At 40.1% G+C, this 27,047-nt stretch overlaps 1 long non-coding RNA gene across 1 annotated transcript; it reads left to right on the top strand.

Moving 5' to 3' along the window:
* Nucleotides 1-12,109: 12,109 nt before the first annotated feature.
* Nucleotides 12,110-23,820, top strand: LOC109502450. Its single transcript, XR_002161046.2, has 2 exons — nucleotides 12,110-12,264; nucleotides 22,626-23,820. It is a non-coding gene; the product is annotated as an uncharacterized LOC109502450 (long non-coding RNA).
* Nucleotides 23,821-27,047: the final 3,227 nt, after the last annotated feature.

Below are 27,047 nucleotides of genomic sequence, written 5' to 3'. Positions count from 1 at the left end.
CTCCCCCCACTCAGAAAAGTACTCAAAACATTCCTCAGGCTTCTTCAGCATTTAGGGAGTACTGATAGTTCTATTACACTGCCATTAAACTGCATCACAAAGAGCTGGTTAGATGCCTTTCAGCCTCTCCCTTTGAGCTCTTTGAAGAGTGCAGTGTCCTGGGCAGGACCTAACACACAAGAGATTCTTAGTAATAACTAGCTGTTGAATTAAGAGGTAGGCGATGGAAAAGGGAAGGCTACCATTACCATGTATTCAGTGAGGGAGGTATTATGATCTTAGCTCTAAAGGTGAGAAAGTTGAGGACTGCAGAAATGAAGAAACTTGCTCAAGCTCACACAGCGAACCCCAAATTCACACCAACCAGCGCTATGAGCCATCTGCTACACCGCCTCTCCAATGAACTATATAAAAAGGAGTTTTATATAGAACGTGGCATCTCTCTGTAAAAAAAAAAAATTACAATCTATCTTTTAGAGGAACCAAAAGACACAATCTAAAAATCCGATCTCTGCAGGTTTCCCAGCTCATTACTCAGTACTCCATCCCCATACAGAATCAACAAACGCTCCCTCCATCCTGCCTGCCTCTATTATGTAATTAATTAAGACTGACATGCCAGATAGCCAGAGCAAGGGTGCACCCTGCAGGCACAGCTTCTTACAAAGAAACATTCCCCCATCAATTTTACGACAAGAGGAATAACTAACTGAATTTGAATCTGTATTTAAATGATATTTTACGAGGCTTTTCTTCCTGGCTTTCCTATTAAAATGCAGTTCCAAGAAATTAATACCATATCCCCTACAGATGACATTCCTTCTGAATTACTTAATAAAGAAGTATCACATGCCTTCAGTATGTTTGTTACTTTCTAGTATGTTAGTGCCTTTGTTAGGCCTAATTCTTATTATAAAACTCTCATGAATGTTTGAGAGACCTGGAAGGGAGCTGCAGCAGAATGGTTAAGGTCAGATCCATCTTTGACTTGGTCATTTACCACCTGCTTGATCTTAGATAAGCTAAGTATCAATTTTCTCATCTATAAAATAGGGACAATGGAGTTATTTTAAGAATTAAATGAGATAACCATAAATCAAATGCTTAGCACAGCAGCAGGTACAAAGCAAGCACTCAAAAGTGGTAATTTATTAACAGTGTAGCAGCTTTATCCAAAATTAATCTTTTAAAGATTGGCTTTAAAGTCTTATCCTGTAAAGAGAAACCAGACTGGATGTTAGGGGGTTTCGTTCTCCACCTAAATGAGTGATTTGCATGTTGGATTTTGCAATCTATCACATGACTCCAGTTATTAGAAAGTGTTGTGAAATATAAATGTAACTTACCTCAATTATTCAATATATGGCCCAGAGGGAAGACAAAACAATACATGCTGATACAAAAGTAAGTTAGCCTGGGCAAGGAACCCCCACTTTTTGATGCAGTGCCTGTCTTTCGAGTCAAGATTCATGCTGCAGGCAAGTCAGATAGAGCCAATGTCACCCAAGCAAAGGCCATGTTTTAAAATCCATAGTTGCACAGCAATGTGCATGAACTTACTGTCACAGAACTATACACTTAAAAATGGTTAACGATGTATATCTTATGTCATGTATATTTTACCACAAAGAACCTATAACCATGTAAAACATAAAAACTGTTCTGACTGCTTTAAATTAACAAAATGGATTATGCAAATTAAATATAGTGTGGGCCCCAATGTCCTAGAAGGCACACCAATACGTACAAAGTGTCTACTGTGTCAAATTTGCTTTAGCCATAATCCATAGATTATAATAAATACTATTTAATTATCAATTTTGTTTGTTACCTTGAATTAGAATTTGGCTGTGTGAGAGAATATGATACTGCTAATTTGGCCAGAAAAGGCATAGATTTTCTTTTATCCTAGATAAATAGCCATATATGAAGCTAACACATTCAAAAATCTTCCAGTGACTATCTAGGTAAGCACGCCTATGAGATCTTTTTTCCCCCTAAACTAATCATTGAAGCACCCATATGTTTACAAAAATCACCAATAACTTTAGATGGGTTTGAAAAGTACTTGAGCCTCTTATTAATCTTCTTTTATTAAGAGGTCAATCTAGCAGAAGGTGTCAACAAGGATAGCCTAATGTGAAGGAGGGCTGGGGAGAGAGGCAGACGGGGGTTTGGAGGGTCAGGGTGGGAGTTGGGGTGGAGGGAGAGGTTGGTGGTAATGTGGAGAGACTGTATGTGTGTTGGGAAGTAGTTAAAGAAGAGTAATCATAACGATTTGCTTTAGTGATAGCGGACATACGTACTGGGCACTTACACTCATCAATCAATCAGTTCCTGAGACTCTCATAATTATGAACTCATTTTTGTACAGTTGCCTTGTTACTTCCTTGGGCTCTGGATATGTGGGATGGAAATGACCATCTAAGGCCCAAGAGGACAGAGGTAATGATCCATATCAAATGAGAGCTAATTTAATAAGAGAAATCATTGCTCTGCCTCTCTGTATGGGGTATACTGCAGGAGGATGAGGGAATGCAGGAATGAGACTGGATATTTAAATAAAGGAAAGTAACCATCACAGTGGCATAGGGAAGAATCAAGACCACAAGGCAGTATGGCTTATCAGAAAACCCCTGACTAGGTGTCAGGAGACCCAGTTTCTACTTCCTGCTTTCCACTGATCTGACAGTATAAATAAGTTACCTTACCTCATTTGACCTGACTTTACTTACTTGTCACGTTGGAGGAAAAGCCAAATGATAGATAGACCCTCCACTTCCAGTATTCCACTGTCCTCTGAGTTAATTAATTGCAGTTAGAGTTGGGGGGCACCTAATCTGAAAAGACCCCTCTGGAGTGGTGAAAACTGAGGTCTTTAAAAGAAAACAGTGACAGCACCAGAGAAAACATGAACTCAAAGACCAACAGTGTAGGTTTTCTTAGAAAGAGAGCAATGAATGGTCTACAATTGGCAACTAATAAACCAGTCTTGCTAAAAAGAGAGTAAAAGTGGTTCATAGCAAGAAAAGAAAGTCATTGGGTCAAGCATATTAACAAAAGCACAGTTTTTAATTGAAGGTAGAGAGGTAACTGGAAACCATACAAGGGTCCTAATACAACCCCTTCCCTTAAGCACCGGAGTTCACCATGATTTGGTCCTTGTGCCATATATGTGTTCCTCGGGTGACATCCTCTGCTTGAAAGTGTCATCTACCACCTCTGTATATGTGATCCCCAAAACCATATGGTGAACCCTGCTTCCTAACTCTGAGCCTAAAAATCATCTCCCTAACACCTTCCTGGCTATTCACTGAGATGTGTGGGAACAACTCGCACTCAACACATCCCAAACTAAATCCACCATTTCTGCTCACACCCACACCAAACCTGCTCTTCTTGGATCCCTGAATATTGGTAGCAACATCCAGCCTGACAGGTGAATGATGCTGAAGGTTGGTAGTAATATCAAGAGCTCAGGAATCTACCCCCAAACCTTCTTTCCCTCTATTCCCTCAAATCTACAAGTTCTTTTCTTAAACTAGCCTCTTCTGCATTCCTGCTACCACTGTCTTGGGTAAAGCCCATCGAATCTTTGGTGAAGACAACTGAATGTCTTCCTCTCTTGACCTCCTTGGTCCCATTTCCAAATTGCAGCCAGAGAGCTCTTTCTAAGACATATCACCTCCTGATTTTTTTTTTTTGTTATTATAAAGATAAAATAATATCACAAGGAGGGGTTGGGAGGCCTGACAATGGAATGTGATGGGAACAAGTGTTATCCAGCTTCTCTTGGTGTTTTACTGGCTTTTGCTGTTTCCTTCCCAGGAATGCCAGGGCTTGACTCCAAAAGACTGGGCAGACTGGGTCACATATTTGGTGATCATCACTCATTTGAGAATAGCTGGACTCGGAAGAAAGGGTGCTTCACCCTGTGGCTCACTGTGGGCACTCACTCAACCTGACAAGTTAGCTATGGCTCTCCTAACTCCAGCTCACGCTGCCTGTGCCGAGGATTCTGATACACTTTGGACTAGCGCTGTGAGGAGAAGGGACTTTTAAAGCTTCTAGCTCTGTTCCTATCTATATGTTACCGGTGTCTATGCTCCCAGATACTGAGCATTTTTACAGAAGTTTGCTTCTCCCTGGACAGCAGCAGTCATTGCCATGGTAGTCAATTCTGGGAATACAGAGTGATTGCTCCCCCTGTACGTATTCTGGAGTAGCTTTACGTAAGTGCAAACTGTCCAACTTTTGTTTATTTTTATACCTCTTGTTGTCCCAACCCTGGGGCCTTGTTGCTGATCAAGTGAAGCCTCACTTCTCCATTCCCACACAAGCAAGAATTAGAGGCAGGGGCTGTTTTGCATGGCTGTAGTGTGGAAAGTGTGCACTATGAGTCCCTGGCCTGGCTCCACCACCATCTACATGGGCTTAGCAAATCAACGCACCCAATCTGGACTTCCAGGCCTTCCTTGTACAGTATGGACAATCATACAGGCCCCATGGGTCAATGCTGGTGTTAAAATAAGTATTGTGGAAGTACTTTGGAGTCATTAAAGTGGTACATAAATGTAAAGGTGAACTCTTACAAAGAAAGCCAGTGGTTTTTTTTGTCGGTAAAATAATTTTAAAAGAGGATGCCTTTGGCCTTGGAATATTATCTTAAATTGAAACCAAACAACCCATGAAGTGAACTTTACTTATACCACTTTGGTTCCAAGGAAACAAAACAGTGAGAGTTACAAGGTCACTGACACCTCCTAACATTGAAGTCCCACCACCAAAGTCAAAGGAATATTTCCGAAAGGCCCAGGGGTCCAGGTAGAAATTTGTGGCCCAAACACAGAACTGCACAGTGAGAAGACAACAATGTAAGTAGAAAATTCTTTCCCAAGGCAACCTTGCAAAAATGGACTGATAATGGACCATTTATATTCTGTCAGTTGGAGAAAGAGGAAAAGACAACATTAACACCCACAACCTCTGGCTCACAATGCCAATGAAGTGCAGCCATGCCTACCTACGTATAACCCAGAGAAGGCCTTTTACAACATTCCAGTCAGCTGACACTGCTTATCTCTTCCCTGGAAGAAGGTGTGGAAGACTGAAGCATCCAGCAAGGGCATTAACAGAGAGAGAGGTCAGTTTTGAAAGAACAAGCCCTCCTGGCATCTATGTTTCAGGTAGAAAGTCCACTTTCACCTTGGTGTTAAATTAATGCTTCATGTGTGCAACTTGGATAATGGCTGCTGGTAGTCAAAATCACTGGTTTCCACTTGATCCTCTGCCAGAGCAGAAAAATGTCTGATTCACATTTAGAGTAAACATGGCGAGATGTCTTTTTTCTGACATTGTACGGGTGTCCTACTGTGCGGTCCTATTCTGACACTACCTCGAGATAGCGTGAGACTGTATAGGTTTAAGGGTTCAGTCCCACAAGACTGCCCCCATGTCAGACCCAGTCACAAGTCCCAGGACCCAGACAACCCACACTTCTGTCTGACTTTGTAATAGATCCAAGGGTTCCCGTAACCCGCTCCTTAAGTTTGGCAATTCATTTGAATGACTCACAGAAATCAGGAAAACACAAAGCAGTAGGTTTATTATCAAAGGATACAACTCAGGAACATCAAGGAAGAGATGCACACCGCATGATATTTGGTGGTAGTCTCGGTGGGGGAAGGGGAGGTGGGTGTGGAGCTTCTATGCCCAATCTGAAGGTGCCACCCTCCCAAGCACCAATCGGGAAGCTCCCCAAACCCTGTCATTTAGGGGTGTTTATGGATGTTTCATTACATAGACATGGTTGACCTGTGTAAATCACTGGTCACTGGCAATGAAACATCTCCAACCCCTCTCCCCTCCCTGCTCCCCTAAGGTCGGATTTAAAGTTCCAATCCTTGGGGCTCCAGGGTGGCTCAGTCAGTGTACAACTTTGGCTCAGGTCATGACCTTGTTGCTCTGGAGTTCGAGCCCCACATTGGGCTCTGTGCTGACAGCTCAGGGCCTGGAGCCTGCTTCGGATTCTGTGTCTCCCTCTCTCTCTGCCCCTCCCCTGCTCGTGCTCTGTCTCCCTCTCCCTCTCAAAAAAAAACCAAACAAACAAAAAAACGTTAAAAAAAAAAAGTTCCAACCCTCTAATCACAAGGCTGGTTCCCCTGGTGACCAGCCCCCAACCTGAAATTCTCCAGGGGCCCAGAGTCACCTCATTAGCCTAAACTCAGGTGGCTAAGAAGGGCTCATTATGAGTAACAAAAGGCGCTCCTATCAGGAAATTTCAAGGGTTTTAGCTCTGTGCCAGGAGCAAAGACCAAATACATATGGTACCACTGGTAGCACAGCACTGCCTAAGAACAGTGTCACAGGAGGGTTAATTCCTATTCAAAATAGTTGCAATTTGGAAGAGTGCAAAGCAGCACACTTAGAAGGTCAAATTCACCTTCAAGGCCCAAATAGCAGTCATTAAGCCACGGACTTCCTGAGTCAATGACTTACAGACTTTCTTCCTAAGGGAAGCCTTCCCTGCCCACTCTGACCAGGCCTGTCACAACGAGCTCTTTTAGTTTTCTCTCCCTTGCTTTCATAGTGCTGGTCACATATCTTCATGCAATTGTTCAAATAAAATTGTTCAAAATAAAAAAGTTTATTTCTCTCCCACTAAACTATAAGGTCTATGAGGTCTGGTCTACATGTACCATGCTCATCACTGTATGGCCCTGTATTCGTACAGGCAGAAGCTGCTATTAAACATTAAGTGAATGGAGAAAAGAGTTAAAATTAGACTTCCTTGCTTGGAGCAAAGACCACAACAACTTCCTACAACCACCGCATCATCTTCAATTCTCCAAATTCCACTTGACATGCAGAAGCCCCTGAGACATTTAGCAGATTCAAGACCTATCGGCAGAGAAGAGAGGTTTAGCTCAGCCATGGCATTAAGTATAATTTCAGGCAGCTCAGGGCATACTGAAGTGATAAAGCAAGGTCAGGCTTCTAAAGGACCCCACAAATAACTACTAGGAATCAGGGAGAATGCCCCACATTGCAAAGGTGACAGGCGGAGTTTCTGCACACAGGTTTGGCTTTGGGCTTCAGAGGCCAGCAGGATTCTGAGGCTTCATTTGATGTTAGCAAAGGAGAGGAACCTGGGAATTTTAGAGTTTTGATGGCTTCTCAGGAGACAGAAGTCACATTCCCCATCTGGAAGTTTAACACATGACTTGTAAATCAGGGTGGGGCTTTGTCTGGCTCAGTGACAAATTCAGCTGCACAAGAAGCATAATCTCCGGGTTAGTGACCTAAGTTTCTCCTTTGTACACAGCAAATGAATCTTCGGTCATTTCTTAGCAACCAAACTTGAAAGTCAGAAAGACTGTGCCAAGAAAGCTAATGGTGTGTTTTTTTTTCCCGTGTCCTTTTTTTCTCCCCTTACCACCCACAAGAAATAATATTTTTCCGTTTATATTTGACAACACCATCTGTTTTGATTGTGGAAAGTCTTACCCATTCAAGGAGGCCAAAAACTTTGCTGCTGCTAGCTGAACAGATGTAGAAGTAAAGAGGACCCTATATACCACCAACTTGTGTCATGGCCAGAGATGGGACCTCAACAGAGAGTGTGATAGGATGTCCTATCCTGCATCCACTCTCACACTAGGTGTCCTCAACAATCGTGACCTATTTTCGACAAAGGTGCAAAGCATCGGCCCAAATGTTGAAGGGAATAGAAGGGTGTCGAACACAGACCTGACCTTTGAGAGGAGCTCATGCTTTAGTGAAATAAAGCATGAATACAAGAAAGCTCAACTGGATTACATCTTAGGGCATCTTAGTGGCATCTTAGGGCAATATACACCAAAGGAATAATACTTACGGGAGAGGAGTTATGAGTGGATCACGAAAGATGCATAGGATTTATGTATGCATAAATCTTATCCTTCGGGATAAGAGGTAGAAGGGGTAAGAATAATAGAGCACATATTTTATATGGAGGAATGAAGGAACAAACAAAGAAGGTAGGAGGATTCTGAGGTGAATTTTAGGAGTTAGTGAAGAGAATATACAGATGGAATAGAATTTTTGAGACAGAAATAACAGACGTAAGTAGATTAGGGTCAGATAATAAAGAAAGTCTCCAATGTCAGGCTAAGAACTTTTCAAGACACAGCTCAGGCCTGAGAAATTATTGTTTTAGGGTCACTTTATATTAGTTTAATTTTACTTTTAGAATTAATAACAAAATATTTTTATGAGAGCAGAAAGTAATTTACATTTGAGCATATAACCAGTAGGGAACCATTGATGGTGTCTGAATAGGGGAATGACAGAAAAAATACATTTAAGGGCATGTTAGTATATATTAGAGAAATTAATCTGAAAGCATCAGGAGAATTCATTGCAGGGGGTTTGACAACAAGAGCAGGAGCCCTAATTCTATATTAAGGTATATATCAGATCACCTCATTAAACATAAATGGGCTGCAAAACTAAAATCTCAAGCAGAAAAATAGTTATGCTTAAAAAAATTAAATTTTCATATTAGCCAGTCAAATGGTACACCTGGACAGAACAATTAGATTTTGAGGGAGCAGCCTTTTCTGCTTAATTGGTGTTTTCAAAAGAGAAATTGATTTGATTAGTTTTTTGTTTTGTTTTGTTTTACACTAGACAGTACCTGAATACTGTGATGGAATTAGAAGTTTTGGGGTAAAAGTATCACTTTTAGAATTAATGTGTTCCACCACTTGATGCAATGCTGTAACACACACAGCCTTTTTAAAAACACAACACAAAATGGTGCCAGATGGACCAGTGGCCATGTTTAACACGCCATAAGCAGGCCATCAGTTTAAGAATATACCAGGCTCTTCTTCTGGAAAAATCCTTAGGCATTATGTCACTCACCACGCAATCAAGCCTCTGCTTAAAATCAAGTTACAATTACTCTAATTATGGGCCAACATTTCATTTGTTTCTCAACTGGTGCCTAATCAAACAGTTCTGTAGACGACTTCACCACAAGGTAACTTAATTAACTTCAGCACCAAAGGTTTTTCTTTTTTCTTTTTTTTTTTCCTACAGTTTTCTTTGGGCAACCGATTTACCAGTTCAGGCGTCAGAAATCTTAGTTCTATAAAACTACTACATGAACTAAATCAAAATCAAACCCAAATGGTTTCATCCATTGCAAAACAATATGCTTCTCCCATAAACGCTTTATTTAAATATTTCCCAGCAACAACAGACTGGTGTGGACAAACCAGGAAGTGAAACCAAGTATGATCACATTGTGAAAGCCGAGTAAAATGAAAGAATATACTGGAATTAGCTGAGGCACTATTAAAATTTCATTTAAAAGTCCATCCCTCTGGAAACTTCAATTTAATTAAAGCAGTAATAAGAGGAATTTCAAAAGCATAAGTCTTCATTTTGTTGTTTGGCAATTTTCCCAAACTGCTATGCAAATGTCTTGTCCTGTAGCCAGGCTAGATCATCTGAAATGTGAGCACTCACTCAGCCCGCCTGGTGAGTGGAGAACACGGTTAAGCTAGCATTTTCCATGTCACTAAATCTACTCTGAAACAAAACAATCACAAATCCTTAATGACTTACTTTGGAGAAATGTGCCATTTGGTTCTAATGTGACAAGCAAATCCCACTTCTCCTAATTGTTTTGCTGGGGTCACTATCGTTCCCTTTATCCTACTGTAAATTAGGAATTCCCTGAAAATAGGGACTATATTTTACTGTTTGATTCATTTTCTTTTTAGTTTAAAACATTTTTTAATTTAGAAAGAGAGAGAGCATGTGAGGAAGGGAGAGAGGTAGGGAGAGAGAGAGAGTAAGAATCTCAGGCAAGGTCCATTCTCAGCATGGAGCCTGACACGGAACTCAATCTCACAACCCTGGGATCACAACCCAAGCCAAAATCAAGAGTCAGGTGTTCAACAGACTGAGCCACCCAGGCACCCCTTGATCAGTTTGTTTTTTAAATGAGTACTAAGACTCAGTGACCCAGACATAGTAAGAGTTATAAGTATCTAATGGTTCTTCTTATTGTCCAAGGATAGTGTTTTCCAACAAGAGTTGTCACAGTTTGTATTTTTCTTTGAGTGGTGGACACTAAGCAGAATCATAACTCCTTGCACCACTACCATATCTCTTGTTCCTAGGAAATTGCCTGTGGGAGATGGGTTAGAAGATAGCCATGCAAAAATGAATTCTGGTTTGCTGATTATTATTTATTCTTATTAATTTTAAGTAGGATTTGAGTAAATTATAATATTATAATGCAATATTATTATGGACAGTTTTTAGCGATTTAAATACATCAGGTAGTTCCTGGAAATACCTATGACTTTATCAAGTGATCAGGCACCCCCATCACCACACAAACACCTTTCAAATGTACCAGTGCTACTCTGCAGACAAAGCAGACACACTCCTGCTACATGTCAGAATGAAATTTAAAAGGGAAGAAAAATGTGGATAATTACAAGCAGTGACAGACAAATCCACTGGCGTGTATATGTGGGCATATAAACATACTGTGTGTGTATACATGCATAACAGTAGGAAAATTATGTGCATGGTGAACTCAATAAACATTTGACAGCCTACTCTGTGCAAGAACTATTATTCTTAAGAAAGTGAGGCAACTCTAACTATTAGGTATTTACCCAAAGAATATAGAAATACTAATTCAAAGGGATCCATGCACCTCAATACTTAGAGCGGCATTCTCTACAATAGCAAAATTATGGAAACAGCCCAAGTGTCCATCAACTGATGGACAGATTTTTTACAGATTCATGAAAAAGAATTAAATCTTGCCATTTGGAACCGTGAATAGAGCTAGAGACTATATGCTAAGTGAAATAAGTCAGTCTGAGAAAGACAAATACCGTATGATTTCACTCATACGTGGAACTGAAGAAATAAAACTAACAGTCATAGGGGGAAAAAAGAGAAAGGCAAACCAAGAAAGCCACCCTTAACTATAGAGAACAAATTGATGGTTACAAGAAGGGAGGTGGTTGGGGGGATTGGTTAAACAGGTGATGGAAATTAAGGAGTGCACTTGTTGTGATGAACACTGGGTGATGTACAGAATTGATGACTCACTATACTGTACACTTGAAACTAATATTACACTGTATGTTAACTGGAATTTAAATAAAAACTTTAGAAAGTGGGAAAAAAAAGAAAGCGAGGCAATTCTACTGTTGTGGTATGAAAAGGTTGCAGAGACTGCCTGGGAGTTGAATCCTGAGTTTGTCAGTGGACCCATGAAAGAAGTCAGTATTGAGGCAGGTCAGTTCCCTAGATGGGCTCTTTCTCTCTGGTCACCTTGTTTTCTTCCTGTTACTCTCTCATTCCCTGTATCAAATACTATTCTTTCCTTTAGCACCTGCAACTTTACACTTGTATTCATTGGATTCTCCCGACACGGGAAATTTTACTAAACATTTGCTATGGTGTGAGATGAACAAGACAAAAAGGAATAATAATCTGTCAATGAGAATTCATTTTATTTTGTATTTCATCTTATATCTACCCTTAAAACATGCATAAAAGTTAGGAAGATGGGAAATACACACTAAGTGATCAGGCAACAAGAAAATATATTATCAAGAATTAAACAATACAGTTGAAACACAGTATGATTGAAATGAGATACAGCTGCATAATGCTTTAAAGTTTAGGGAGCATTTTTTCCCCATAAGTCATTCAAATCATTTGCTTGGCTTTATAGCAGCCCAGAGAGGAAAAAACAAGCAGCCTAAGCCACATTTTGTGAACAAGAGCTTGATCCCATAACTGATACCAAACATCGTGTTCTTCTCACCATCCAAAGCTTGTACAAAGCTTTGCCTCGTACAAAGGTCAACAAAGTCATAGTTCAGGGACTAAAGAAAGCAGCCTGGGCCCGTAGGGATACGCAGGAGCTGGATCAGAAAGCACTCTAGTCACAGTAGAGTAAGAACAGAAAGGTCCTGAGATAAGAAGAGCAATGAGGTAGCAGGTCCCCTGAGGAGAGACTATTCCTAGTCAGAGGGAGATGACTTCACAAATAAGTGACCTAGTGAGGCTTTTAGTGTTAAGATTCCAGAATGAAGAGGATGGCTTCACTTGACTCACAAAAGAGAACCATGAGAGATTCTAAAACAGAATGCCAGCCATGTTTCAGGAAGACTAACCTGGTGGGGCATGGGAGATAAATGGGGCAGAAGAGAGACGGAATGAAGGCAAGAGAACCAGGTAGGATCCTACAGTAGTAATTAAAAAAAATTTTTTTTAATGTTTATTTATTTTTGACAGAGAGAGAGAGAGAGAGAGAGACAGAGCATGAGTGGGGGAGGGGCAGATAGAGTGGGAGACACAGAATCTGAAGCAGGCTCCAGGCTCTGAGCTGTCAGCACAGAGCCCAAGGCGGCCTCGAACTCACAGACCGGGAGATCATGACCTGAGCTGAAGTTGGACACTCAACCGACTGAGCCACCCAGGCTCCCCCTACAGTAGTAATTTAATAATTAAGTAGCAAAGACCCAAATAGGAGAGTGTCAGTGAAAATGACCAGGGATGAGGCAATTTAAGTAGCATTATGAGAGAAAACCTGGTAAGTACTGGCTGTTGGGAGAGACGGGGAAAAGAAAGAATAAAGCTCGACCGCTAAAAGGCTTTATCATAAAGTGTTAGTTAATATGCCAACATTCACTGGAAGACCAGTGAGCAATCTCGTGAATTTTGCTCTTTAGCTTTAAATCAAGAATAATTTGCTAACCTAAGGTTTCATACCTTTATAAAGGGTTTGGCATAGCTAAGTTTTGACTCAGTATTGCTCTCAAGAGTGAACCCAGTAGGAAAGCTGATGAAGGTGAGATGAAGGACATAAAGAGGCCTGGGCACCATCAAAGCCTCATTGTTGGAGGCGTCCCATTGTCTTCCTGATCATGAACTACTAACTCTCTCACAAAATATGTAAGTGTATCTATTTCATTTTACTTTAGTTTAAAAAAAAAAAAGCTGCTACCTCTCCCATGGTACTTCAACTCACATTTGTGCTTTAAACTTACTGGTTGTAAAACAGTGAAAACATTTGGTTTATCAACAGAATTAATAGTAACATGAAGGAATTTCAGATGTGCTGTGTTTTGTATTTTTATAACTCTCAATCTTCTCTTTGCTAGCTTTGATAGAGTTGGAAAATGTATCCTTGGGGAATCTAATTCTGGAGAATATTTCCTGTTTGTTTTTCTCTAATTTATCTCTGTTTGATGTGCTATATAATTATTTAGTCTATTGTCTGGATCTACCCACTAGGCAGTAAGCTCTGAGAACACAGGACTTTTACCTATAGGGTGCACCGATGTATGCCCAGCACTTAGCACAGATAGTAGAGCTTAATAAATAATAGCTGAGTGAATCAGTCATAGTCCTGTGATCGTGATACTTCAAGAATTTCACATGTGTTTTTCCTTAGTAATCATGTCTCATCTGCATGCTTCAACTTAATCTTGAACCATGGTTTCCATTTATAGACTCTGAAGAAATTCTTTCAGGACCTATACTGTGATGGCACCACGCAGGGCACGGAACGTTGTGGTTGCAAAGGAATTAACACGGGGAAAATTGCAGCCAGGTCTCAGTTTCTCCCAGGTTCTCCTGGGATTCCTCTGTCTACCTCCGTCTTAGGAGGGTGAGTCCTGATTCTTGTTCTCCCCGTGCAACTCTCACTTCTGGTTTCCTGCTCTCGATTCCTGTTTCACTCTAGGTTTCCTTCTGGTATTCTGACCCAGGTTACCTGAGTTTGACATCTGTTGTTTTCATTGCTTGACACTTTGATTTTTTTTTTTTTTTTTGTGGTTAAACCTACAGAACAGTCTAAGTTTGTATTTCTACACAGACCAGAGACTCACATAAGTTAAAATTACAAAACAGATATTATAGACTACTTTCTCAAGGTTCTTATTGTCCTTTCCTGTCCCCATTATAAAGCCAAATAATATCCCCACCATGCTGATGATGGGACAATCAAAGTGACCACCTGCATTCCCTTATTCAACATAATTTTTTTTTCTGGGCAACTGGATTTAGTTAGGATGAATTATTACACAAAGACAAGAAACTATCACCGTAATCTAAGTTTCTATTAAGAATGAAATGGGGGGGGGGCGCCTCAGTGGCTCAGTCAGTTAAGTGCCCGGATCATGATTTCACAGTTCATGGGTGTGAGTCCTGCATCGGGCTCGGTGCTGACAGCATGGAGCTTGCTTCAGATTCTGTGCCTCCCTCTCTTTCTGCCCCTCGCCTGCTTGCATTCTGTCTTTCTCTCTCAAAAATAAACAAAGAATGAAAATGAAAAAAGAATGAAATGAAAGGGACTTCAAACATAGGGAAAGAGCGATCTATTCTATGTAATTTGTGCTATACATTTTCCATTTGGTGTCTAGATACGTGTTAGGAAAAAATACCGTGTTTGTGTACTCTTCGTGAAATGCAGTCAGTACATAGCCTACACTCTGCTTCTTAAGCCACTGGATTGGATCTAATTTAATTCATAGGCCAACAATTCTAAACACATCACTTGTATCAGCAAGGCAATGTTTAGAAAGCCTCTCGTCATCTGCACAGAAGACAATTCACTTGACAGCACTCCTTTCTTGAGCAATGACTCAAATCAGCTAGACTGAAAATAAATCTAAAGGGTACACAGCTGTCATGTAATCTGAAGTAGCCCTCTGAGCAATAACTTGATTCATTTTTTCCCTATTTGTACAACGGGTTCTGCAAACAGGATTGCAATCCAACAAATGCATTTTTCTCCCACTTTGAAGAGAGAGCTTTTCAGTGTCCTAGGGAGGGTTCTTCTGGATTCCTCCATCCTTATGCCTTATGGGTATGGCAAACTGCACATAGTGATCTCTTGATTTTATTTAACAAGAAACAGACATTTAAAGTCAATGGTGTAAGGGTGCCTGGGTGGCTCAGTGGGTTAAGCTTCTGGCTTCAACTCAGGTCACAACCTCACGGTTCGTGAGTTCGAGCCCTGTATTGGGCCCTGTGCTGACAGCTCAGAGCCTGGAGCCTGCTTCGGATTCTGGGTCTTCCTCTCTCTCTGCTCTTCTCCCGCTTGTGCTCTGTCTCTCTCTGTCCCTCAAAAATAAATAAACATTAAACAAAAAAAAGTCAATGGTCTATGTGAACCGGTTACAAATAGGGCCCTATAGAGTATAATACTTTATTAAAGAGATGTTGGCATCAAAGTTTGAAGTACCGACAGGTACCAGACTATCTACTGGGTATAGGCAACTTATTTATTTTCATTGTAGCCTTCCTTAACGGTTAACTTTTTGTTATGGGAAATTTTAAACATACATAAAAGAAAGAGAGGAGTGTAAGGAAGCCCATGTGGCCATCACTCTGATACAACAATCAAAATACCCAGCCCCACTGGATTACCTAAAATAAATTCTAGATATCATATTTTATCTGACCTATTTTAGAACCTATCTCTAAAAGGTTTAAAGTCTTTAAAAATCTTTAAAACACAGAACCAGAATACTATAATCATACCCAATGGTGTGCAGGTAGATATTCAACAACCAGTTCTCCGAGGAGGGAAAAAAGGTCCTGATTTACAGTCTTTGCTAACTTGCATGGCAAAACTGTTTCCACCATGGCCAATTTCAAGCTACTAACATGATGCCGCTGAACGTGGGACTGAGAAGAAATGTGTAGCCACCATTATATAGTACTTCCACTATGCAGACACCTGACACATAAGCAACCTTAGGAGCATGGATAACAGCAAATTATAGTAAAATAATTAGGAAGTGATCAGTTTTGAGTATCACTTTTAATACTTTAAGTTTGTATAATTTAATTATTTAATGGATGTGTTTAACAGTTGGCTTGGAAAGTTCCTGAAAATACAACAATCAGCTCTTGTCCACTCTAGCATGCCAGTGAATCACATCCAAATAATTAACAATTCCTTAATACTACCAACTATCCAAATTTCTATATGTCCTTCCTCTTTTTCCTCAGCAGTAGAGTAATATTTTAAACAGGAAGGAAGGAGGAACTTTGCTTCAGAAAGCTACACTAAAGTGTCTGGATTTCCAAATGGTTCAGAGCCACTGTGTATAACCCACTTGGCTGTTAAAGTCTGTTTCCAGGAGATTAAGTTAGTTTCTGTCACACACAAGTCCCTTCATATTACTGGGGAATCACGGTAATGATTTTATTTCCCTTCAACTGCCCATTCTTAGGCCCACAAGAGACAGAGTTTGGGAAGGAGGAGAGGGACTTGGTAGAAGGGAAAGTAAGTCCCTGACCAGGTAGACAACCTTAAGTTAATGAAGTGTTCTGCCAGGAAGATTCCCAAGAAGATGTGAGATGCTTTTCTGCGCCTGAGACGTCCCACCATGGAAACTTGGGCTTGTAAAAAGTCCTCTTTAAATGTGCTTCCCAGAACTCAATATGCCACATCGGATGTGGCGGGGCCTACCCGGATGTAAGCGCGGTTGTGGCCATCCTTCCATCTCTGATAAGGATGCCAGACTGCACTCCAACTCTGCCTTAGCCTCACGGTAAGTAAGACTCTAGTCCAGTCAATGAACCAGTGTCTACCAGTACTCACCCAGGCTCTACAGGGAACAGTCTCCAACACCCTCTCTTAACCAAATCTCATCCCCACCTCCTTTCCAACAACATTTCACACTATGCCTTTGAACAAACCCTTTTATTCCAGGAGCACAATTCCAAACACACACAAAAGTATAAATAATAGTATATGGAAGCTCCATGTATCCTTCACCCAGCTTCAACAATTCTCAATTCATGTCACACCCACGCTCAGGATTATCTTGAGGCATCCTGGACATACCATTTCATCCACAATTATTTCAGAATTACATGCATTCTTTCCTGCACACCTCTGCTCAGACATTTCCTCCCCACCCATCTTTCTAAATTCTATGTCATCCTGCAAGGCTCAGCTCAGGTCTCACCTCCTACGTTGCTTCCACTGAACTTGTCACTTAGTCATGTCACCTTGGGACATCGCTCTTACTGCTATCCTGTTGTTCCTTATTAAATGGTTCACTTACAATGTCCTTAGCCTGGGAAGCAGGAAGCTTCTCTCACTACACATATAGAGCAATAATAAATGCTGAGTAGGGAAAGAACTAAAGAATAATATTTTGGTTTTATAAAGGGTGTGAAAATTTGGCCCAACAATTTTACATAGTATATTGACCAAATTCCTTACATGAGAAATGTGTCATGCACAGACCAGGGTATGTTGGCACAGTATGACAGGGCAGAAATAACACTGGACATGGTGTTAAAAGGCCCGAGTCCTTGTCCTTGCCCTTCTGTTTGTGTGTTATTTTGGGTTTGAGTGACTTTTCAGAGCCCATCCATATAATAGGAATTAACTGCAGCCAATCTCCCCTTTTCCCTCACCAGATTGTCAGAATCAGATGCTATTACACATGTAAAAAATACCTTTGTAATTGATAGAGCATGTTGTTGATACATATCATTACCTGTAGATACAGAAATGTTTGGCCATATGACCCAACAACAAGGAAAACTATTGCTTCACATCCTGAATGCAGGAGGAAAATTTACACTCCAAACAGGGAAAGTGAGAATATGATAGCATAGAGATCAGATGGGATTCAGAACCAACAAAATTAACCCTGGGAGGAATATAAGAGCATATCTTTTCTTTCTGAGACTTCAGAAACCACTGCCTTGAGATTAAACCACAAAAACTGAAGGAGCCCTAGAAACAGACTGCAAAGGAAGCAAGATATATTGTCAACTATTTAAAAAAAAAATCCTGTTACATGAAATAATTAAATGGAAAGGCAAAATTCACCATCTGATTCCCTCCAAACAAAACTGCAGAATTATCCAACAAAGTTGTTGTCATTCTAAGCTTATGCTCTCCGAGGACATTTTCAAAGCCTCTGGCTTCTCAATTTTGTAGTCTGCTTTGCCAAAGAATAACCATTAATATCAAACTGCAAGCATTTATCATATCACACCAAAGACTACTTAAATTACAATGGAACTGAGGTCTTGTGTTCTCCCAGAAGAAAAGAGGATAGATGGCTTTATCAAGAAAACACTGTTCTACACACCACACTACAAGCTGCACTAGTGTCCTGGGAGAGATGTGCAGCCTAGCTGAGCCGTCCATTGGAATTTTAATATTGTAAGTTTTCTTGCAAATACATGAAAATTACAATGGTTGGGGAAAAGGCTTAGATTTTATAAAACTAAATAATTTGGGCCAAGGTAGGAAAAAAAAAAGAGTTTTTCAATTTGAGACATTAATGCAATTTAGCAATAGTCGGTGAAAACAACAGCTGCTAAACCTGGTAAATCCAAATGAAATTATTAGGTTAAGATCACAGAATTACGCAGAGGGCATTTCAAAATTCCTAGCACATGGACGACAAGGGCACCAAAGCAGAATCGCATTAGGAAAGGAAACATTTTGTTTAAAGAGAAGTTTTTATAAGACTTCACCATGTGTAATATCTCTGAGGACTTCACTAGAGAGGAAAAACACAAGAATCAAAAGGGGAAACCAGAACACAAGAATTTTCTTCTCCTGCTCCCTCTCCCCCTGCATGTATCAGGTAACCCCTGTGTATCCTTACATCTCACTCTCCATAAACACACACACTCCAAGAGATTATTCAAATGATGGTCTGTTTTCCAAAAACGAGATTATTAGAATAAACTTTCTCGCATATAGGAAACTACCAATCACTGATTCCATTACCTTCATGCACAAGAGGGGAAAAAAAAAAAAAAAACAACCCTACAAAGGAATTTTAGGACCTCTAACAAAGATTTTTATAACATCTAGACTTGTGTTACTTTGAGTAACTCGTGTTACTATGATGATCAATTTGCATGAAAGATTTTTCAAGGTTAAAAAGTCTACCTATTTCCAAATAGTCATTAAAAATGTGAGACTGGGGCGCCTGGGTGGCGCAGTCGGTTAAGCGTTCGACTTCAGCCAGGTCACAATCTCACGGTCTGTGAGTTCGAGCCCCGCGTCAGGCTCTGGGCTGATGGCTCGGAGCCTGGAGCCTGTTTCCGATTCTGTGTCTCCCTCTCTCTCTGCCCCTCCCCCGTTCATGCTCTGTCTCTCTCTGTCCCAAAAATAAATAAAAAACGTTGAAAAAAAAATTTAAAAAAATAAAAATGTGAGACCATAGTTTTTTGTTTTGTTTTGGCTTGTCCATTTGCTGAATAATTCAAGACTGAATTTTGGAGAATGTGAAGATTGAAGAAGTCTCGGGCTATAACAAAAACTCAGAGCCTTTTCTGATCTGGTCCTGGGACAGCTCTACTTTCCCCTAATTTGTCTACAGTGTGCCTCTTCAATCCATAATTATACAAGCCTAATTTGTCAGCATTAAGCAATATGACTGCACTTTAAAAATGACCAGGAAAAAGTCCATTTAGGCCTAGTTAACTGAAATGACAAATTATAAATTATCCAAAGAATCAGGCAGAACTCGCCCTGCTAGTTCCTCCGAGGCATGTAAGACAAAGCAAGCCCAGTGTGGGAATACATTGGCCCTAAGGAACCGATGTGAGGCTGAAGCAGTTGAATGTGTGCAGTTTATTATAAGAGTCACGGAAGCTGGTGCTCATCAGAACACAATCATATGCTAAATCTTCTTCTAAACCCTTTATGTCAATTATTTAATGTTTCCAACAACTCCGTGAGATGATCTTTGCTGCACAGATAAGGCAACTGAGGCAGTTGTGATTTACCTAAGTCTGCACAACTGGTAAACTCTTAGAAGCAAAACTAGCATGAATGGGAGTAATCTTCCAAGAGACCTGTGAAAGGAATAAAAAGCAGCTTACCCCAGTGGCCCGAACAAAAGATGAAACGTGCATTCGTTCATGCACTCCTTCATTCGGTACTAAGTGTAGTAGTAAGAGTCTGAGCAAAACGACTGAGCAGAGTGAACTTGAATCCTGCCCACCATCTGCCTGGACTGTAGCCAAGCTACACAATCTGTCAGAATGCCAGCTTCTTAATTGCCAAAATAGAAATCACTCTACCTGGCCTACTTTCTACCTTCACATTGATGATACCATCAAAAGCAATGGAAACTCCCTCTGCCTCAGAGGTATCAGAGAACAGTCTCCCACAAAGGAGTAGAGTCCTTACAAAGACAAGCTCTGTTCTCCCCAGGCCATGAAACACACCTAGTGTGCCCAGGTTTTTCTGGCCCTCTGGAAGACGAGGAGCTGTCCCGCACGGAATGATCACCTGGTGTCAGAGGACCTCTCCTGTGCCCAGAGTCATGATTCTTCCCACAGAACAAACGTTATTTCCTTCTCCCAAGTCTCATTTCCAGTCACAGGATATCCATGTTTGGAAGCTATCTTAGTCCATTCGGGCTGCTGTCACAAACTACCATAGATGGGGTGGGAGGGGCTTCGTCAACAAACATTGATTTCTCACACTTTTAGAGGCTGAGAAGTCCAATATCAAGATGCCGGAAGATTTGGTGTGTGGTAAGAACTCACTCTTGGTTCACAGACAAATATGTTCTCTATCGTGACCTCTCTGCCATGTCCTCATGATAGGAGTGGCAAGGCAGGTCTCTGGATTCTCTTATGAGGGCTCTACCCTCATGGCCTCATCACCTCCCAAAGGCCCCACTTCCTAACACCATCCCCTTGGGGGGGGGGTTAGATTTCAACATATGAATTTGGGTATGGGGGGCACAAGTGATTCTATAGCAGAGGTTATGATTTTTAAAGTTCTGCTAATATAATGTATATTCACCAGTAATCTGAAATTTGAGGATTTGGGGGACCCAGTAAGTAATCAGGAGAGAACTTAATCCATTCCTTCTATGAAAAATGGTTGAAACATTAGGAGTAGTAAGTCAAACTAGTAAAACTTCAGTAACCACAACTTAAGTAATTGCCAAATGATCCTTGTGACAAAAGGAAATGGGACCATTTAATCTTACGACTTCTTTCTCAAATTTCTTTGCTATTAGTCTCCTCTCTTCCATTCTACTGCTCTACTTGGTCTCCCAAGATGATCTCTCTAACACATCCTCCATACAGCTGCTGGCATTACTTCTCTAAACAAATCTGATGTCACCTTTGGTTTCAAACCCTTGTGTGTACTCCTGATTAAGCTGTGTCGTGACTAGTCTGTGTGCTCTTTACGGGGTTAAAAGTGCATCTTCAAGCCGACCCCAGGCGGAGGCTGAGCCAGAGTCAGCACTGAGTGTCCCAACTCCCACTCCAGGGCTGTCTTCAATTCCACAAAGGGGGAAAGCTGGCTTTGGTGGGGAGGGGTACACTGTGTAGGTATTTAAGAAACTCATAGAGTCTGGGGTTGCCTCTCAGCATATTTTCACATCAGCACAAAAGCCCTTACGGCAGGTGACAAAAAAAGAGGAAAAATACAGGTCCATAAGGGAGAAAAAAAAAAAAAAAAAAAGGAGTCACACAGCCAAAGAAATAAGAAGTTGCAGCTAGAAGGAACTTCAGGCCACTGTGCAGTAGGTACGGTGAACACTGAACTTCCTTAGCTCCGAAAATGTGTTCATGTCTGGGGACTTTATATGTAAAACACTGTGCTAAATGATTTTACCCTGTACATGTCCCTTAAATATAAAAATGCTAGAAAAGAAAAACTTAAAAAATAACAATAAACTTAAAAATAATTGTCCAGGAGGCCTGTGTTAAGCATCCAACTCTTGATTTTGGCTCAGGTCATGATCTCACAGCTCGTAGGATCAAGCCCTGCATCAGGCTCCATGCTAACAGTGCAGAGACTGCTTGGAATTCTTTCTCTCCCGCTCTCTGCCCCTCCCCTGTTCATGCTCTCTCTCTTAAACATTAAAAGAATAAAAAATAAAAATAATTGTCCAGAAGATGGAATTGAGTAACTGGAATATTTTATTTAATCTTTGGGTAATTCATTAGGGCATCTAAGAATATGATACTTAAGATGTAATATGTAAAAGAATAAACATGTATGTAGAAGGTTAAAAAATACCTATGGGGAGGCACCTGGCTGGCTCAGTCGAACAGCGTGTGACTCTTGATCCTCATGGTTGTGAGTTTGAGGCACATAGGTTACTTTTAAGAAATGTAAAAAATACCTATGGGCATCTTCTCCAAGATCTTAAGGGAAACATTCATTTATACAATATCTAGAACATATTTAATTGTAATTCTAAAGCAAGCACACAATAAGCACACATTAGTAGTTTAACCACTTATTTGAAAGAAAGTCAATGGATGGGATCAAACGCTGCAAGCTGTTGGTAGTAATCTAGATGGTAATTTAAAATAAAAAAAAAACAACTAAGTACTTTGAAGGGAGGAAAATCTAAACTGGCAGATCTTCTCTACTGAAATATTCAGTTGAACAATGAAAAATCAAGCAATAGGATTAATGACTGGTTAACCTTAAAACCAGCTCAAGATTCCCTCTCATGTAATACGCTTTGGCAGAAATATTTGTCTTTTGCAGTGGATTGAGTCTGTGGCACTAATTTCTATACTGCACTAATTTCTGCACTGCATCTTCTCTACAGGCCTCCATTTCTCTTCCTGCACTTTGAAGACTCAAAGAAGGTCTGGTGAAGTATTGAAGACTCATGGAAGGTCTGGTGAAGTACAGAACAACAGGAATATGGGAGCCTAAATCAGCTGTAACCCCAGGTATCCCCCCCTCCCCCAACTGAGCTGGTCCAGTTCTGCCACCAATAAAGAACAAGCCATGTCTGAAAAACCTAGATCCCTTTTTAGCATTGTAAACCATGTAGGAGATGCTTATTACATCTGCTTTGTTCTCTATTTCTATGGTGCCTATCACCATAGTAACAAGGCACACAGATGGAAAAGTAGGCTAGGCATACCCAAAAATGGGGGTGGGGATGGGAAAAGGGGGGAAAGGGCCTTTCACTGATTAAGAGAGAAAAGGCTCAAGTTTCTTCTATCTGGGCTGTCAGTACAATATTAATGGGCAAGCTAACTGAAAAAAAGTAGGTTTTGTCTTTAAGAGAGTCACAGTAGAAAACAGCCTAACAATTTAGTAAGTACCAATATTTACAGGAGATAGACTTGCTAGGCTTCTGAGGTTTTAAAATCAGATATATTTTATTAGAAAATCTTATGTGCAAATCAAAGTTTTTATAACAGTCTCCAATTTTGGAAATCATGTGCTCATTTCACAGAGCGGATGATTACTATTAAAATCTTTTGGTTATTTTGTAATACTAAAAGTTGAGACATCTGTTAAGGAAGTGTGGCTGAGAAGATAAGTTGATACAATGAATACTTTCCTGAAAGTGACAAGTGTATCTTCCAAGTTTTTGTATAAAATGTCCCAAAAGGAAATCACTGGGTGGGGAGTAGGGGTGACTGTTGTTTCATCTTAGGGACTCACTGCCCCTGTTGAAACTGGCACAAGGCCTTTCCCATATGCGGCCCCCCTGCTTTCCGCAGGTTCAGAGACCTTCAAAGGCATTATCTGTGCCTATATGCTCTTTAAAGCCATGATGAGCCAAAGTTTCATCTGTAAGAAAACTTGCTATTCCAAGATCTTTTTCCTTTCCTGCTGCCAGTTTGAGTCCTTCCTAGGACACATTTGAGATACTTAAGATGTTATTTATGCTGTTACTGGTCAGGAAATAAGAAAAGCCACACTAGCTACATAAATTACTTGTTTTACTACAAAGGTTTTTTAGTACATAGGTTTTACTCTATGTAAAAAAAAATGGTGCATATGCAAAAAAAAAGGCAGGAGATGTTTTATAGACTATGATTGTTTTAGAAAATTTAACACTCTAGCAACACAGATTTTAGTGGAAAAAGCAACATGCAACTTTGTGGGAATCTTAGGTCCTTGACTCAGCCACTAACTGTGACACTGTGGGCAATTTTTACTTTGCTTTTCTCAGACTAAATGTCTTATTAGTAAAAAGAAAGGACTAAAGTAGACCAGGGATATGAACTTGAGGGGAATCTAAGGATGATCTCAAGGCATGTTAAAATGTTATGCATGCGTGTGTGTATATTATTCTGGGAAAGAGCCTCAAGGATATCTATAACATAAAATTAAAAACCAATAGATACTCTGTAAGGTCTTTTCCACGTGACTCCAGAATACCATGACTTGAGTCAACCCACCTAAATGAGGTCAAGGCTTTGAACTCAGACTCGGGTGAGCACAATGTTCAGGTCTTCTCAAGTCCCCACCCAGGGATCACCCTATCTAAACCCCACACCAACCACCCCTTTGCCCTTTACAATTGCTTTATTTTTCTCATAGCATTTAGCACATGACATTTTATCTTGCATCTGCTTATTATCTATACTCCCTCCTCTAGGATGTATGCTCCACGAAAAAGGGTTTTTTCTCTTTTCACTGTTGGATTTATTCCCAGTGCCTGGCACAATGCCTAGCAACTATTAAGTGCTCAGAAAAAAAAAAAAAAAAACCCAAATGAATTATTTTTTTTAATCCATAAAATAAAGTATGCCAGAAAAAAAACCCTCAAATATATTCTTTTTCTCTTTTTTAAGTCTGGGGGCCTGTTAAGAGCCATGCACTCTACTAAGTGTGTTGCAAGCATATCTATTTTACTTCATCGTTAAGGCAAGTCTTCCAATCCTTAGAGCCTTTTATAAAGTAACACATCTGGGAAAAGGAGCCAGGCGCTATATTTGTGGAAAAAGCTGCCTCATCAGGTACCAGATATGCCACTAACTTGTGGGATTTGTTTAGACAAGCGACTATTCCCTTACAAACTCCATTTCCACATTTATAATATGCAGATGATATCTGCCCCACCTACTGCAAGTCAGCAGGAGGATAAATGCTTTAGTGTGTTAAAAGTGAGGTACACACATATATATAATAAGTAATGTGGTGGGGGTTCCTGTAAAGTGCTTCAGCAGAGATCTGCTATAAGCTTTTGGGTAAGAGAGCAGGGGATACCCTGTAAAGGAAAAAAAAATGTCCCAAATGTAGCCTGGGACCAATATTTTTTGCATGCTATAATTCACAACCTCCTCCTGGGAAGAAATTTACATGCTTGATAAAACTCTGAAAAACACTTTTTCTCCACAATGAGATTGAGACTTATTCTTAGGATTGAGGCACCCACTGACCCAGCTCACTATCAGCCAAGTGTCTCGTGATCTTTTTTGTAATTTCTATTTTTTAGTCTAACAATAGGTCTAAAAAATTATGTTCTGGGAGAGTTTGTGTATTCTTAGAATGAATGATGGCGATTAAGTCATTTGGTATCAAATTAGCTTCCATCAGATATATAGAAAGCAATAATGTGCTCTAACCATTCCGTTTCCCTATTGAATGTTCCTGCCCACCACAAGGAAATCTTTAGATTGGCCTATTAGGGACCCTTTAATTTGAATGAAAAGTTTCCTGTAGCACCCAGTTGATCTTTAAAGAGGGCATGAGGTTTGGGAGTCCTTATTTTTGGAGAGAGGGGTACTCTGGTAGATTCTATTTCTAGATCATCAATTAATCCTTGTCTAAAAGTATGTGCTTCAAAACACCAGATGTCCTCTTGATTCTTTCCAGCCATCTCCTTTTTTTCCTTTTCACATTTATCTTTTCCCACATTCTAAAAGAAAGGCAAATCTTTCACTTTCCACGAGTCTGCTTACAGTACATTGCTGTGGGATGTAAAAATCTGTAGGACCCAAGCAGATTTGGAACTACCTGTAAGATTACAGATGCTATGAAAGTGACGGACTTTCATGACTGAGAAACAAATCCTTTTGGAGTTGGGGGAAAGTTTCCATTTCTTTGCTTCAAATGCAAGACCAAGACCTAATCAATAGACAGTAGAAACTGAATGCAATAGAATAGAAAAACCAAAAATCATTTTTTGTGACCAATCACTGGATAACTTTTGGCATGTAACTCAGGAGTTTAAAAAATAGAGTAGAATTACACTGCCTTCACCCCAATATACTTATTTATGTAGCAATATTTCTTAAATACCACATCAAAAAAAGAAATACTTGATTTGATTATACAGGTTATCTTACTCTGGCAATAAGTAATATTTATGTATAAACTATTTTTAAAACCATGCATCTCATTGAGAGATAATTTTCCCCCAAATTTTACCTATACCTAAAACTGAGTCATCAACATTCTACTTGTTCTGATCAATTGTGTACTAGTAAAAATATAACAATTCAATCCAAAACAAATTATATTAAACAAAGCCTATTGCCACAAGAACTTAAAAAAAAAAAAAAAGATACATAAAGGCACCTGGGTGGCTAAGTCAGTTGAGTGTCTGAATCTTGTTTTTAAATGTTTATTTATTTTAAGAGACAGTGAGCGAGCACAAGCAGGGCAGAGGGGGGCAGAGAAAGGGAGAGAGAGAATCCCGAGCAGGCTCCACACTCAGCATGGAGCCCAATGCTTCCATGGATCCCACAACTCTGGGATCATAACCTGAGCTGAAATTAAGAGTCAGACACTCAACTGACTGAGCCACGCAGGCACCCCAAGCTTCCAACTCTTGGTTTCAGCTCAGGTCATGATCTCACGGTTCGTGAGATGGAGCCCTGCATCGGGCTCTACGCTGTGTGGAGCCTGCTTAGGATTCTCTCTTTCCAACCCTCCCCCAACCTTCTCTCAAAAATAAAGAAACATTTAAAAAAGAACAACAACAACAAAAGATATATGGTATGTGTATGTGTGTGTCACAAGAGTTTGAAAAGTAATCAGTGGAAGATTTCCAACATAAGAATTTTAATTGCGATTAGGTTGTATAGGAAAAGAGAAATGAAATGAGTTCCATGAGGGAAACAACTATGTGAAATTCCTGACACCTGGAAGAGCTTGTTGGTATGTTTTTTAGATGGATGTTATAGTAGATATGAAATCACACTGGCATTTAATTTAGCTTCCATTAGGTATATTACAAAGAATATTTTTTTAAAGAAATCAATACTTATAATATCAG

This window comes from Felis catus, chromosome C1 (genome assembly GCF_018350175.1).
Source record: "Felis catus isolate Fca126 chromosome C1, F.catus_Fca126_mat1.0, whole genome shotgun sequence".
NCBI lineage: Eukaryota > Metazoa > Chordata > Mammalia > Carnivora > Felidae > Felis > Felis catus.
This window is presented reverse-complemented; position numbering and strand designations above follow the sequence as displayed.